The following is a 14,905-nucleotide window of genomic DNA, read 5'->3' as shown; positions in this document are numbered from 1 at the left end:
TCGTGGAACCCAGTATCCTAGAGATTGATGTAGACTAAAAATATTAATTGGGCTTAACATAGATCGACGAGAGATTAAAAGATATTTAGGATATTATTCAACTTTTTAAATGCAATATCCTAACTTTGCACATCTAATGTAACTGTTGGTCAAAATTAGAAACAGAATATTGAAATATACTAATCAAAAGTCTACCTCAGCATGAAATTTTTACCAGTTTTTCCCTGCTGCAGAAATAAACCTATCTTTGGCTCCTGGAACCGATCTAATATACTGGTTGAACAAACTGGTCTGAGAGTTAAACAGAACTTAGTTCAAATCTGACTCTCTGATGTACTAGCTATATATCCTCTCGCAAGCTCTATTGTCCCTCCCAGCCTCGATTAACCAAGGAAACAATATAGTACCTGTCTCAGGCTTATTAGAATCACATAACAGCAGGTCCTTAAATAATGCGTTTCACTCAGTGTCACTTCATCATGTTGATGAGATGCCCTAGGAACTTAACCCTTATTTAATATCAATTAGCCTATTGTAAAATTGGTTCTGTTATACGTCTTTTCGCTTAAAGTTGCAGAACCTATTGACAACATTCAGTGAAGACTTACTATATAAAGCATCTGGCACATGGTAAACACTCAATATGCTGTGGCTATAATGGTTTCTAAATCTATTGATAGACACTCAAAATAATTAGAAAAGTTGAAAATAAAAATTAACCCCTGAAGCTGTGACATGGTGTACTTTGGTTTAGTCAGTTTCTGTCCTGAAGTACTTTAATCGGGGTAGTCTGCTAATTTGGTGAAGAAAATTCCTAACCCTCCCAGGGTGTCCACGTTGGGAGGAGCAGGGCTATGAGAGGTTCAGAGAGCAGCTTTGATGAAGGAGCCAGCAGAGGCCAGCTGGAGATATTTTCTCCACCAATAAACTAAACAGTCTGGAAGGCACAGAGGTGTCCCCTCCATTAGGAGGCTACTCGCTCTGAGGGTCACCTCCAGGGGCATCAGAGTCATTCTAGACTTTTCATCCAAAGAGGTTTTAAGAGATCGAAGGACTTACGAGTGAAGGGACAAAAGAGGAGCAGTAGATGGGTTGTTTGTCTCCCAATTTTTTTTTTTTTCACCCTGTGATTTGCAATCCCACCCAAACACAATTTTGAATATAAAGAAGTTGCTGGGTGCATGTGTCTGGGCAGGCTCAAGCGTCTAAGGATTGTGCTTTCAAACACTGACGGGGCTTGCCAGAGTTGGGTGAGGGTGGCCTCATCTGATCTAAGGATTATTGTCAGGCAGGGTTTGAAAAATTTAAATCCCAGTTTTTTAACGAGCAGGAAAACACCTGGCTTCCTACCCTGTGAAATAGATGGCTTCAAATGGCTTCCCCTTTTTTGAAGAGTTTTTAGATCTAGCGCTTTTTCTTCTTCATCAACAAAAGAACAATCAATGCCTAGATATCCATCTGTGGGCCCCACCGTTAGGACTCACAGAGGCTGCTAGATTTATACCTTCTGGTGACTCCATGATTTACATTAATTAATTCTTCAACTTGCTGCTATTCCTTTAGCATTCAGTCCAGCCTTATTCACAGACTGGAGTACTAACAGACTTTTTTCTTGGAGGTTTTTAGGATATTTAATTAGTTATTCATCTCTAGATGTTCAAAGGGTGTGTGTGTGTGTGTGTGTGTGTGTGTGTGTGTGTGTGGTTTTTTTCCTTTCCATTTGTACAAGGTCACATTCAGAGCTCTCCCTCCCTGAGGGGAGGTTACATATTCGTCACTTAATCTGCCTCACATTTCCTTCATTTGGGATCACACAGCCCTTCCTGAGGTATTACCATTTTTCCATTTCTTCTTTGCTCCCTCCTTTCTTTTAATAACTCTGGGAGACAGGGAGGCACCTTGTAAAGTTAATTTCCTCTGAAGCTTTCAAAGCAAAGGCATCTCTCAGCCCAGACACCACCACCCCTCTCCACCCTTCAGCAACGACTCACACCCCTTCTCGAAGCCTTAGTCACTCCGGGTTGTGCCCGCCGCCCAGGACTCTCCATGCCCAACTCCATCTCAGGGGCACAGTGAATCGCTCTGTCTAGTGGCTCTTTGGTTTGGGTGCGGCAACCCTATTTGAGAAGAACCTCTCCACCTACTTGCCTTGCACTTTTCTCCCTCTTTTCACTTTCTAACTGTGCTCCCCTTCCCCTCCACTGCTTTCTGCTTCTCTCTGGTACTTTCAGGACTCAGGAGCTGGCTGCCTGCCTGTCCCAAGGATGGCATTTCCTCTTCAAAGGCCTGTGGCCGCAGCCACCCAGCTCTACTGAGCACACAAACCTTTGGAATTGCTGCGGCTTTGCTGCCTGCCTACTTGGAAGGCGAGGGCATTTTTTAAACACCCCTTTGGTTTCATGGGGTGAAGCTTTTCTCAATCCTGTTTTATTTATGCGAACATGATCTGTGGCTTTATGAATGTTTGCTCTTGAATGTTTGTGTTAATGGACTAAGCTGAAAGCAGTTCCTCTTACCGGAGAGAGGGCCCAGCACAGCTGGGGGCCAGGCTGCTCAGCTCAGGCGAAAGCTGTCCCAAGAGGAACAAGTCCCCAGCCAAGGAAGTCTGGAGGCTTCGAGAGGAATTCATTGAGGCCTTCATGAGCAGCAGCGGTCAGAGTGAGGATCACAGACTGGGCCACGAAACTCAAGCAATTCCTTTGATTAATAGGGAGGGCTAGACCGGAGAAACCTAGCTTTTTGCAAATACATTTTTGAAATTGTGCATATATTTACCCAAAAACTCTGTGTGGTTTTCAACAGCTTGGGTGTTTGAGCTTTCAGCCCACATTCTCAGCCTTCTGAGGCACACCTGGCTTGATGGATCCCCAAATCATTTGTCTATAGGTGACCAGTTATCTAAAAGTGTGGCGGGGTTTGAGTTCGGCCTATTAATTTGCTTCCTGTGTATTTCCTTTCTCTTCTTCTCTGTTCCTATTAACTAAGGGCGCTTCAGATGGGAATTGAGACTAAGACCCAAAGTGTCCACTAAATATACAATTTTTCCATAGTCAATGACTGGATAACTTAGACTGGAGTGAGGAAGGGAGGCAGGAGAGGGGCAAGTGGGACCAGAGAGGACTATGTGGAGGGAATGGGATCTTCGAATCTGCTATGAGGACCAAGGAACAGAGTAGAAGGGACTCAGCAGGGTTAGGCTATCATCAAGAGTAGACCCCACCATCTCACTAACAACAACCATAGCCTGTGTAGCCCTCGGTTCAACATCTCTGGAAACCTCTAAGCTCTTGGACTCAATTTGGGGACTCACCTGGACAAATCATATGAGGATGTGGGCATGATGAGAAACACCTCTCCCTTCAAACAAGATAGACCTGAACAGAACTAGCTGGGAATCTTTATGAGCTGGGCTAAATGGTAGATCCACCAGGAATTTCGCCTAAGTTATTAAACCTAAAATAAAGGGACTGGCTACTGTTGAAAGCTATAGAACAGTAGTCCCCAACTTTTTTGGCACCAGGGACCGGTGCTCCTATGAGAATCTAATGCCTAATGATCTGAGGTGGAGCTGAGGCGGTGATGCTAGCGCTGGGGAGCAGCTGCAAATACAGATGAAGCTATCCACTGCTCACCTCCTGCTGTGTAGCCCAGTTCCTAATAGGCCACAGAGCAGACCAGTCTATGGCCCGGGGTTTGAGGACCCCTGCTATAAAAAACTATAGCAGAGAAGAATTCATGTGAGGCATCACAGAATACAGAAGTCACAGCTCTTGAGGCAAAATATTCCAGGGCTTCTCCATTTAAAATATTAGTTCACTATTGGTAACTCTCTGTTCAGTCTATACTCCCTCCTTGGGTAATGTCTTCTAACTCCATGGATTAGTGACTACCAATAACATCACATTCTGAATCTCTCCTGACCTTCAGACCCAATACCTAACTTGCTTCCTTGACCCGACAGTTAACTCATTCTTTTCTTCACCTGCCCCTAATTACCTTCTCCATTGTTGCCATTTACCCAGTTGCTCGTGCCATAAATATCAGTTATCTTTGTTTCTTATCTTTTCCATAACACTCTTACCACCTGGTCCTGTATATTCTATCCCTGAAATGTCTCTTTATTCTATTCACATCTCTTTCTTTAGCCACCAAACCAATCCGGGCTACCAAATTTTCTCATCTGGTTACTTCATTGGTCCTCTGATTGGTGTCTTGGCCTCTATTCTTATCCTCTCACAGTGCATTCTCTACGTACCAATTAGAAAAATATCTCTGAGATATAACCCAGTCATGTTTCTTGCCTGCCCAAAATTTGAGTAGCTTCTGTTGCTTTTCAGATAGAGTCCTGAGTTCCAGTTCCAACCTTGCTTACTCCTTCTTGTCTCATCCGTCATCAGGACAGAGACCTTATCTTTCCATTTCACTGCTGTTCTCCTGGCGCTTTGAACAATTTCTAGCACAAGGTAGCATGGATGAATGAATGAATAAATGAAAAGACATCATTTCTATGCATCTGAGAATAATCAAGGAGACAAGAGAATGAGTAAAAGCCAATATTAAAATCTCTCCAGGTAATTGTTCTTATGCTAAGACTTAAATATTTTGATCCTAGGGCTGGAATAGTGAGAAGTACTTAAGCAAACACTGCACAAAATGCAAAGAATATGATGAATTCCATTTTTCTGCCCCATGGGCTCCCACTCTGGATGTGAGAAGCATGCTGTCTGTCAGGTTGTCTGTGGCAACTGTGGAAACTGGACAGGCTTGTAAGGTGAAGAGAAGAAATGGCAATTGGAAAGTTTAGGGTAGAGGATAGTTTGTTTTGTTTTATTTTTGGTTGACTAGCGTCCATTTCACTTCATAACAATACCCCAATTTCCTTTTGAAGAAGGATCTCTTTCCTGTTAGATTCAGTCTGTTGGGACTATAATTAAGAGCCTGCCTTCACTTGAGACCCAAGTTAAGCCAATCCAATAAGATGCTTCCTCCCTAGAATTAGACTCTTGAGCACAGAGATCAAGAAACTTAAAACATTTGCTGTGTTGAGGTGACCTTCCAGCTATTCCATGCCTGCTATGAGACCACCATGGTAGTTTCTTGGGCTCAGTCATCCATTAATTAGCCCAAGAGGGGACTCCCAACAGCTGTTTAACAAATTTCTTTTTCTATAACTTGGTCAGAGTTGTTTCTGTTATTTGTTACTGCTAGTGTGATAACGTTGGCACAAGGGAATATTATCAGAATATAGTTCTGATATATCTTAATGCTTTGTGCCAAAGCCATTAAATGAATCCCAGAATAAACATCAATTACAATTTGACCTTGAGAATTCAATTATGACTGACTTTCCTAAGTGAAAATGAAAATGTGTAACAATCAAATGTGGAACTTCTTAGGAATCACTAGCTCGAAATATCCCAGTTTTGATTGCTCAATTGTATCTAAAAGAAATAAATCAAAATTACACCTTCATTTTTACCTTTTATTGTAACCATAGTAAAAAGAAAGACTAAAAATAATTATTAGTCTTACTACTAATCAGTTAAAGGCAAATTAAAATAAGTACCATGCCCTTGCCAATCAGTTTTTCCCAAAATTAAAAAAAAACTGGTAATACCCATTGCTGATGAGAACATGAATAAAGGGCACTCTTTCACTGTCGATTGAAACATAAATTGGTCAGTCTTTCCTGAAGGCAGTTTGCCAATGCCTATCCAAATTCAACACATGCCTACCATTTGACCCAGCAGTTTTACCCTTAGAAATTAAAAACAAACAAACAAATAAAGGATACAAGTATAAGAATTGTAACATTAATTTGTACTATTAAAATATTAGAAAAACCTAAATGTTTTTTAACAGGCTGAATACATTATGGTATATTTTTACTATGAGCTTGTGATTCATTCAAGAGCCATTATAAAAAAAATGTGGTTGAGATATATGTAATAGAAGTAAAATCCACAGTATTTTAGTGAGTGTAAAAAGCAAATTACAGAATAGTGTGAATAGGAAAAAAAAATTTTTAAATGTGGTTATACATGTACTCTATAAGTGTGTGTATATGTCTAAATGTGCATAGAAAATACCCAGAAGTATTCATACTGCACAGTTATTGGTGGTTACTCTTGACTAATGGGGAGAGAGAAGAGTGGGAAAGAAAGGAAAGATTGATTTTTTATTCCATATACTTTAATATTTGAATTTTTGTTACCTTTTATTACTTTTGTAATTTAAAAAAATAATAATTATTTTTGTAATTTAGGGGGAAAAAAACAAAACAGGATAAAAACTATTAACGTGTAAATAAATAATCAGAAAGCAGACAAAGTAACTTTCCTGGAGGTCTGAGGTGGGTTTTGAGCCACTTGTTGAGAAAAGGTTCTGATCAGTCCCAGCAGGTGAAAGCTGAGGAACCGCCATGCCCAGGACACAGCCAAGTTTCTGTTGGATGTCCACGTGAGCAGGACAAAGGAGTTCCTCATGTAAGCTTTCCCAGCCAGGTAAAAATCAATTCCTACAGGAGCTGGAGTTGTGCATTTGATTGTTTTCATTGGCTCTGCCCATCTTATCTTGAATACCTGCTCCTTTTGTTCACGGACCTTTAATTTGCCATCGTCTGTGGCTGAAGCAAGATTCCTGTCTATCTAACGAACTTAATGATTCTGACATGAGTGTCTAACAGGCTGTAATTAGAACCTCTTCGGTTCATCGAAATGTCATAACACCACCAGGTGCCTGTTTTTCATGCTGCCTTGTTTGGACAGAAAGCTTATTTATTTATTTTCATTCTACTCCATTCCAAAACACATTATATGTCAAATACACTTTTTTAAAAAGAAAATCAGAAAATGGGGGATTAAAGGAAAATAAGGGTATGACATCAGTGACATCACACAAGCTACATGCTACTAAAGTTTTATATACTTAATAAGAATGGTCTGCAGATCTGGTTCTGAGTTTCCAAGTGCCCAATGCAAACTGGGCATGATCAGATGCAGTGTTAAAGAGACAGTCTTGGTTTTCCTGAGCAATGAAAGGAGAATTTCTCAGTGAGTATGAATTTATATGCATACACAAATGTATATATGCGTGTGTGCATGCGTGCGTGCTTATAGAGCTTAGAAGAAAAATACCCTTCTAGGTCTTATGGACTTGAGAGCTGAATCCTGACTGTCAGTAAATTTACAGTCCTTTTTTAAAGCAGCACTAGCTTCCTTTTTTTCATATGAACAACCCTTAGGCAGAAGGATGCTTGTCCCTTCTCTCAAAGCCATAAATCTGGGGAAGAATGCTGCTTTGTCAAATTATTCTTGATTATTTTGAAACTTCCTAAAGCTCCTGCCATGTGGTTCCAAGTTTAACCATAGTCACTTTGGACATGATTTTGTTTCCACAATGATGTATGTCAGCAACCACAGAGTGAGCTTCTTATATTTTTATATCAATATGATACCCTTTGTTTATTTGTTCCTCAGAGGTTTCCGTTTCGCTTATGTAATAGGCTTTGGCATTTTTTCGGTCATTACCTCATGCTGGGATCTCCTTTTCCTTTATACCTCCTGATGCGTCATAGTCTCGACTCTACTCCCTCGGATGTCTTGGATACAATACTCTGAGCTGGTGGGCAGGAGTGAGTGGGAGCCAGATTACATGACGACTTCTCCACCCTTCCCCACACGAGACCTGCCCGGGTTTGTTACCAAATCATTTCTAGAGTTAGTCTTTTGCGTCCCTCAGAAAGCACATTGTCTTAAAACTACAGCAGCTACCAAAAACATTGGATTTAGATGGGTTTGAAAGACTCCAGGCTCCACTTCTGAGGTGGGCAATGTAGCTCTGAACCCCACAGAACACAAGGTACATGCTACCTAAGGTTTTATGTACTTAAGTTAACATTGACTCTATTCCCACGGAGTTTGTCGCTGGAAGGAATCGGTCCCCTATATGTACCCCTGTCCAATCCTACATTATAGGAAAATTTGAAGGAAATACAACTCTCAAAATACGACCATTTCTTTGTTTGGGGCTCATTTTCCTAAGCTCTTCCATATTCTTATATACAGATGTCTGCTTAAATGTCTGATAAGCATCTCAGGCTTAATATGCCCAAAGCAGAACTCCTACTTCATGTTCCCACCCCAGCCCACCCAAGTGTTGCTCTTCTACTCTTTTCAATCTTGAAAAATGGTACCACTCTTCGCCCAGTTGCTCAATCCAAAAATTTAGGAATTAAGAATCATGATCAATTCTCCCTTCCCTTTCCTTCACTTTTCACATCTACTTCAAACACTCTGTTTCTACTTCCAAAAGTTATCTAAATCTATCCACTTTTCCATATTCACGGCCACCATTCTAGTCCAAGCTCCTGTCATCTTTTGCCTGGATAACTGATATCACTAACTGGGCTCTCTGCTTCCATTCTTGCCCCACCACGATCCATTACCACAGAATAACCAGGATGACAGTGCACATTGCTCCTGTGCTTAAAACCCTACAATAACTTCCTGCTGCTCCCAGGGGAAAAAAAAAAAAAACAACAACTCATTGCTTCTGCCTACTTCTAGGATCACATCTCCTGCAACTCTTGTCACTCACTGAGCTCCAGACACATTAGGTTCTTTCTCTTCCTCAAAAATGCCAAGTTATATCTCACTCAGGGCCTTTGCACTTGCTATACCCTTTGTTTGGAATGTTTTCACTCGAATTCTTATCACTGAGGTTGCACTTCTTCAGTGAAATCCCATTTCCAATATAACTATTAAATAACCCTTTTACTTCCTTCATAACCATTCTTACAATGTTAACGTACCTTGAGCATTAATTTGTTCACTTGTTTATTATTCGTCTTCTGCATCAGCTCAGTGAAGACAAGGATTTTGTCTGTTTCGTTCACAGCAGTATCTCTGGTGAATATTTTTTAAATAAATGGATGTATGAAGAACTGGACAAGCATATGCTAGAGCACATGTGTCAATTAAACTCAACAAACATTATTGGGCATTTAATCTGTACCAGGCACGTGCCAAGAGCTTTAGATTCAGATTAAACAAGTCCTACTTCTTGCCCTAATTCTGGAAAGATTTTAATGATTTTCTCTAAATAGTGCCTTTTTCATTTTTTATTTTTTTCTTTTTAACACTTTTAACATCTCATGTTTCCCATTTCTTTGCTTCTCCTTTTTTCTTCTTTTTTTTCTCTTTGCCGTATCCTGAATAATTTCTTCGGATTCATCTTCTAGTTTCTAAATTCTTTTTTAACTGTATCTACACTTTTACTCATTCACTGCATTTTAATAATTGTATATATTTTATTTCCAGAAGTAGTAGTTGGTTCTTTCTCAATTCTGCCTAATTGCTTTAGATTTTTTGTTCTTTTCTCATATTTTTATCTCCTTTTTTTTTATTCCTTTAAACCTTTTAACAATTTATATTTGGTATAACTGTCATATAATGTCTAAATCTATTCATTGTGGTTTCTAATGGCTTTCACCCATGGTATATTGTTTTCTAGCGTAGCCTGTCATTTTAGATTGTGATCTTATGTTTAGTTGGGCTTTATCTCTTGGACTCCTGTGATGCTTAGGTGGGTATCCCTCCAGAGAAGATGTGTTTCTGAGAGGTGCTTTGAAATGCTACAACCTGAGACCAATTTAAACTAATTTTTAAGCTGAAGTTTCCCGGACTGTGTAGATAGTATAAATTTAAGTCTTAAACCTGTGTGAGGAACTCTGTGATTTTAACATTTTATGAGCTCAGGACAAGACAGATAAGTTTTCTTGTTTTTCTTTATTATAGACAGGTAGATTTTTTTTCTGGTCTACCTTTTCACTTACTATGTATCCCTTTGTGAGTCTCACTTTTATGCAGAATTCTCAGCTCCTCAAAAGACACTAATACTTTTCCCTTGTTCTCCCTAAAAACAAGCCACAAAGTCACTGAGATAGACTTCCCAAAGCAGCAGAGCTTCAATGGCAGTTTACCACTTTGAAGTCCAGTCCTGCTGTCCTGCTGTGTGTGTGTGTGTGTGTGTGTGTGTGTGTGTGTGTGCGCGCGCGCGCGCATGCACATGTGTCCCCAAGAGGATTTCCCTAATTTGCATGAGAGTTTAACTCTGCACTTGAAAGTATATTTGTTATACTTCCTCTAGACTATCCAGATGTTCTGTCTGCCTTATAGCTAGAAACACAATACTCCCGCCCTTCTCTAAGCATGTGATGTAGTTCTGGAACACAGAAACATTCATCCCTCCAACCACCAACATTTGTTGGTTTTTATATGCCAGACACTAATAACCAGGTACACATAAAAATGTGCTGAGAGGCATGCAGAAAGTGATGTGAGGAAACAGAGATAAAAGAGACCAATTCTAATGGGGGATCTGGCGAAGGCTTTGCAGATAAAAAGGCATTGGAACTGGATAATAATAATGATACCTAACTTTTCTCTCATGCTTACTCTGGACCAGGCAATGTGGCTAGCACTTCACATGCATGGTCACATTATCCTTACAACAAAGCATAAAATTGGTACTATTCTTAGCATCTCAATTTTATAGCCGAAGCACAGAGAATTTGAATAATTTTACCAGTCATACAGAAAGTAATGGCAGGGCTTAGCTACAAATTCAGGCAGTTTGATTCCTGGTTCAAAGCTTTTATTATGCTATCTTGTGCTTGAACAGGCAGGAGCTGGGAGAAGACATTCCACCCGTTCATTGAATAAAATAATGCCTACCTCCTACACTACTGTGAGGATTATTGTGAAGATTATTATGTAAGACAAAGTAGATAGCACAGTGCATACCATGTGATAAGCACTACATAAACGCCTACTTCCTTCTCTCTTTAACCTTGTACCACAAACCTGTCCATGAATTCCCCTAAGGATGGGGTCATACCATGAAAACAGACTCATCCCCACAGAACCCAGTATTGATTAGCAATTAATTACTTGACTAATTCATTGATTGAGTTAATGTCATTTACATAGTAGCTTTGCTACTTAGTTTTGTGTTACAGTTTAGCTCTCAAAGCACCTATCAGCTCAATTTGTTGGCACATCAATTCCTAGAGAAAGACAAGGCAGACATCTGGCTTTAGCAATAAATGTCAATTTTACCGAGGCAGAAATGGCTGTGTCTTGGGAAAAGGATGAGTATGAACTATGCGCAACTGAATGAGAAAGAAGCAGAGGAAACTGTCTGATTGTAGGGTTCTGGGCAGCCTCAGGAAGGAAGTGGTGGCAGGAGCCCAGGCTTCTATTCCTAAATGATATCTTCAGTTCCAACTCTTATCAGCCATTCGTGAGAACCAAGATACGGTATTCCATGTCTGTGAATCTTAGCTGTTTTGTCATCTAGCCATTGCTCAACACTTGGACGTGGGTCTCCCTTCTCATGACATCTATCACACTTTATCATCAGTGTTCCTCATTAGACTGTGAGCTCCACAAGAGCAGAGACTCTATTCACTTGTTGTAACTCCAGCATCAAGCGCATGCCTACGCATAGAAGGTAATCAAATATGTAGTGATCAAATATCTAATGGTCTGGATTTTTTTAAAAAAGGAAAGAAGAGAAGAAAAACAAGGTCAATGTCATAGATTCAGATCTACGGTACTGAGAGAGAAAGCATACAGGAAACAGTGATAAGGTTGAACCAAGAGGTGAACCTGCCATAATGGGGCATTCAGTGAGCTGAGGATGGTCTTGTCTGATTAGGAAGCACTTTAAGAGTCAGGGGGCTTTCACATCATAGCCCGTCCCTTCCATTTGTTTAACCCAATCTAATTTTAAACATATCGCAAACATAAATGTTAGCCCTAGCTATGCCCAAGGGACCACAAATTCTTGATAGCTGAGAAAAACTGGATTAGTAGGGTGTGGATCAGTGAAATTTTACACCTGTGAAGGATTGCAAAAACACTTTGTGAACAGAGCCCTAATCAGCTTTCGTATGTAAAATAAGCCTCCATTCCTTTGGGATTCCCTTTCTCTCTTCAAAGTCCTAGGTCAACGTCCAGCCTCTATACTGGCTTGAGCATTTCTGGGCTCACCTCTGGGTCACAGTTTGCCCTTCCTACTCACCCTGTTACTTCCCTTTCCTTTTCCCTTGCCTAGGGTCTATTTCGGCAGAACTTCCACAGACCAAGAAGCCACAAGCTGCCAGGAAACAGTTCTTTCTTTTGTCTGGAACATAACAATACAGGGTTAGATTTGGCCCAAGGAACAGTAAGATTAGATCAGCAAATCAACCCGAAACTTATAGAAACAAGATGTTCTTACCCACCATTACAAAGGGATGTCCTGGTTCTTCCCACTTGGTTGGATGACCTACGTTCAAACTTTCAAATCCTGAGTATAGGTAGAGTCTTTGGAATCAACAGGATGGGGATCTAAATGCACGTCCCAGAGGGAAGCCGGCTACCACCTGTAGCTCATCTCACATCTGAAGAAGCATCTCCTCACCCAGCTATGAAAATGACCTAATTGTGTACAGACAACAGCAATTGTACAGGGAAAATAATACAGTAATGCAAATATTCAAACCAAATTGGAAAAGCAAAGCAAGAAGGAGCCAGAAAACATTAGATCATTCAAATTGCAACCTGGCCAAGACAGCATCTGGGCGTGCATCCTCCGTCCAGCTTTTGTTCACATACCATCCCTAATGCTTCTTTGCATTTATAGAATAATGGCTCAGTATATGCACAAAACCCTTTGTGCGGCTGCATTCTAAGGAACAAAGTTTCTCACAGTGTTCCTTCAGAAGGGTCAGAGAATTCCCTGGTGGAATGCTTGAATAGGCTTCCAGGTCAAAAAGGGTCCTTGTCTCTCTGAAGGGAGAGGGGGAGCGGTGATGTACCTTTGGCCAGTGTATATATTTTAATTGTGTGACCAGGCAAGCCCTGCTCATTTTCCTTCCTCACTGGGTCATTTCCACTTTAGTTGTGAAAATAAAAAACAATTGGTTAAAAAAAAAAAGAGCCTTCCTGACTGAACCTTGGATCCCCTCTTTGAATTTGGACTAGAAGTGAGGGGTGTTCCCACTCCTCTCCCCCTTCATATCCTAAAGCTGGTTCAAGTTCGCCTAAGAATCTGAGGAATAAAGTGTTCTTTCCTGGCACGGCCTTATTCATGTGTCTCCGTGGAGTGGCTCCCACCCCCTTCTTAGGGGATATCACTCCTGGACAGGCTCTGGAGTTTGAAGCCCTGGGTGGGACCCAGCTCTACTGCTGCAGAGTCTGAGACAGCACAGACTACCTCTTAAAGCTTCACATTTTTCAGGCATTAAATGAGAATAATAATTCTCCCTCCCTCCTGAGTTTGTGAAGATAGAATGGTATAAAGAGCTGCTCAGAGCACCTGGCACCTCATAAGTATTCTGGAAATGGTATTTTTTCTTATCACCAATTGTCTGTCCCTCAACCTCCTAACCCTCACCTCAGTGCAAGTCCAGTGAGGAAGTAGCTAAGGACCATTTCTCCAGATTGTAGCACCTTACCAGTTCCTCTGGTTCATGAATGTGAAACTCAGAGAATGGCATTTACCAGGTGCAGTTTCTGCCCTGTTTGGCTAGTGAGTGCTGGACCTTCCACTAGAAGAATGGGAGCAAATCACTGCACAATTCCAATTGCTTAGTTGCTTATGGATGTTTTAATTTGGGTGGCATCTACATTTGTGGGACGGAGAAAGCCTTAAAAAAAAAAAAAAAAAAAAAAAAAAAGCCGAGGCGCGGGGGAGAAAGAAGAATCAGAGGGGAGAAGCAAGGACCGCGGACAAACCGCCTTTACCTGCCTCACTCGGCACAGAGGGTCCCCTGGAGGCGCTCCCCGGGCTGCTGCGGGAGGGAGTCACAGCACAGGTCTCGCTGGGGCGCAGGTAGGTTCCCAGCGCTCTAGGAGCCAGGAGCCACGCGAAGTACAGTAAAAGTGAAAAAAGTCCTCGGTTTGTATCCCTCCATTCTTTCTCCCCAGCCGTGTCGCCTTGAGCAAGTTGCCAACTTCCGCGAGACTTGGAGGTTTTCATATGTAAAATGTGCTTATTAGCTATACCTACCGCCTTGGAGGGTTGTGGCGGAGGGTGGGGGGTGAGTTGGGGTGGATAATATGAGAGGTGGCATACCCTGTGCCCCCCGCGTGCTGAGATAGCGCGCAGTTATGTCAGGGGTGGGACATCGCAGCATCCCTGAGCAGAAGTGGCCTGGCCGGGACAGGCCGGCCGCTCTCCACCCCCACAGCCTTGCGCGGTCTTACGACTCGGGTCGCGCCCGGCCTCCCGCGGGGACCTGACCCCGCTTCATCGCCTGAGCGGCTCTTGGGTTCCACAAGGCGTGGGACACGGACTGGGGGTCTCTGCGTGAGTCAAGCGGCAGCGACCAGAGCATGTGTGTCAAGCACTGCCCACGCCGGGCTGGCCTCTCCTCTGTCACCGAATTGGGGCCTTGCTTAGTCACAAGTGTTGCAACCCAGTTTCTGTTCTAAAACGATTACCCTACAAAGAAAGAGATTTAAAGAAAAGAACCTAAGTTTATGTTTGTATTTGTTGCCATGGGATTTAGTTCAACTGTGTACAGATGTAGTATTGTTTTTTTAATTAAAAAAAAACCTTTTAAGCTGTGTACTGCAGTAAACAAAGATTACACCATGTTTGTGTTGCAATGTTGCTATGGAAGAGCATATGGTTTTATTTGGTGGAAATTTGCAGAGAAGTCGAAGGAAGTCATATGCATGCATGACAAACAAACATGAAGTTTCAGAAAACAGGCCTCCAAACAAATATTAGAATTAAAAGGGCTCTTGGCAGTAACTTAAAACCTGGGACATGGGTGCGTGGGTGCCACTCCATCTGTCTGGGCCCTAACCCAGGAGGCAGGGCAGTGTAGTCAGAGAGTCAAGGGTTTAAC

The sequence above is a fragment of the Rousettus aegyptiacus genome, unplaced genomic scaffold, assembly GCF_014176215.1.
Source record: "Rousettus aegyptiacus isolate mRouAeg1 unplaced genomic scaffold, mRouAeg1.p scaffold_m13_p_1, whole genome shotgun sequence".
NCBI classification, from domain to species: domain Eukaryota; kingdom Metazoa; phylum Chordata; class Mammalia; order Chiroptera; family Pteropodidae; genus Rousettus; species Rousettus aegyptiacus.
This window is presented reverse-complemented; position numbering follows the sequence as displayed.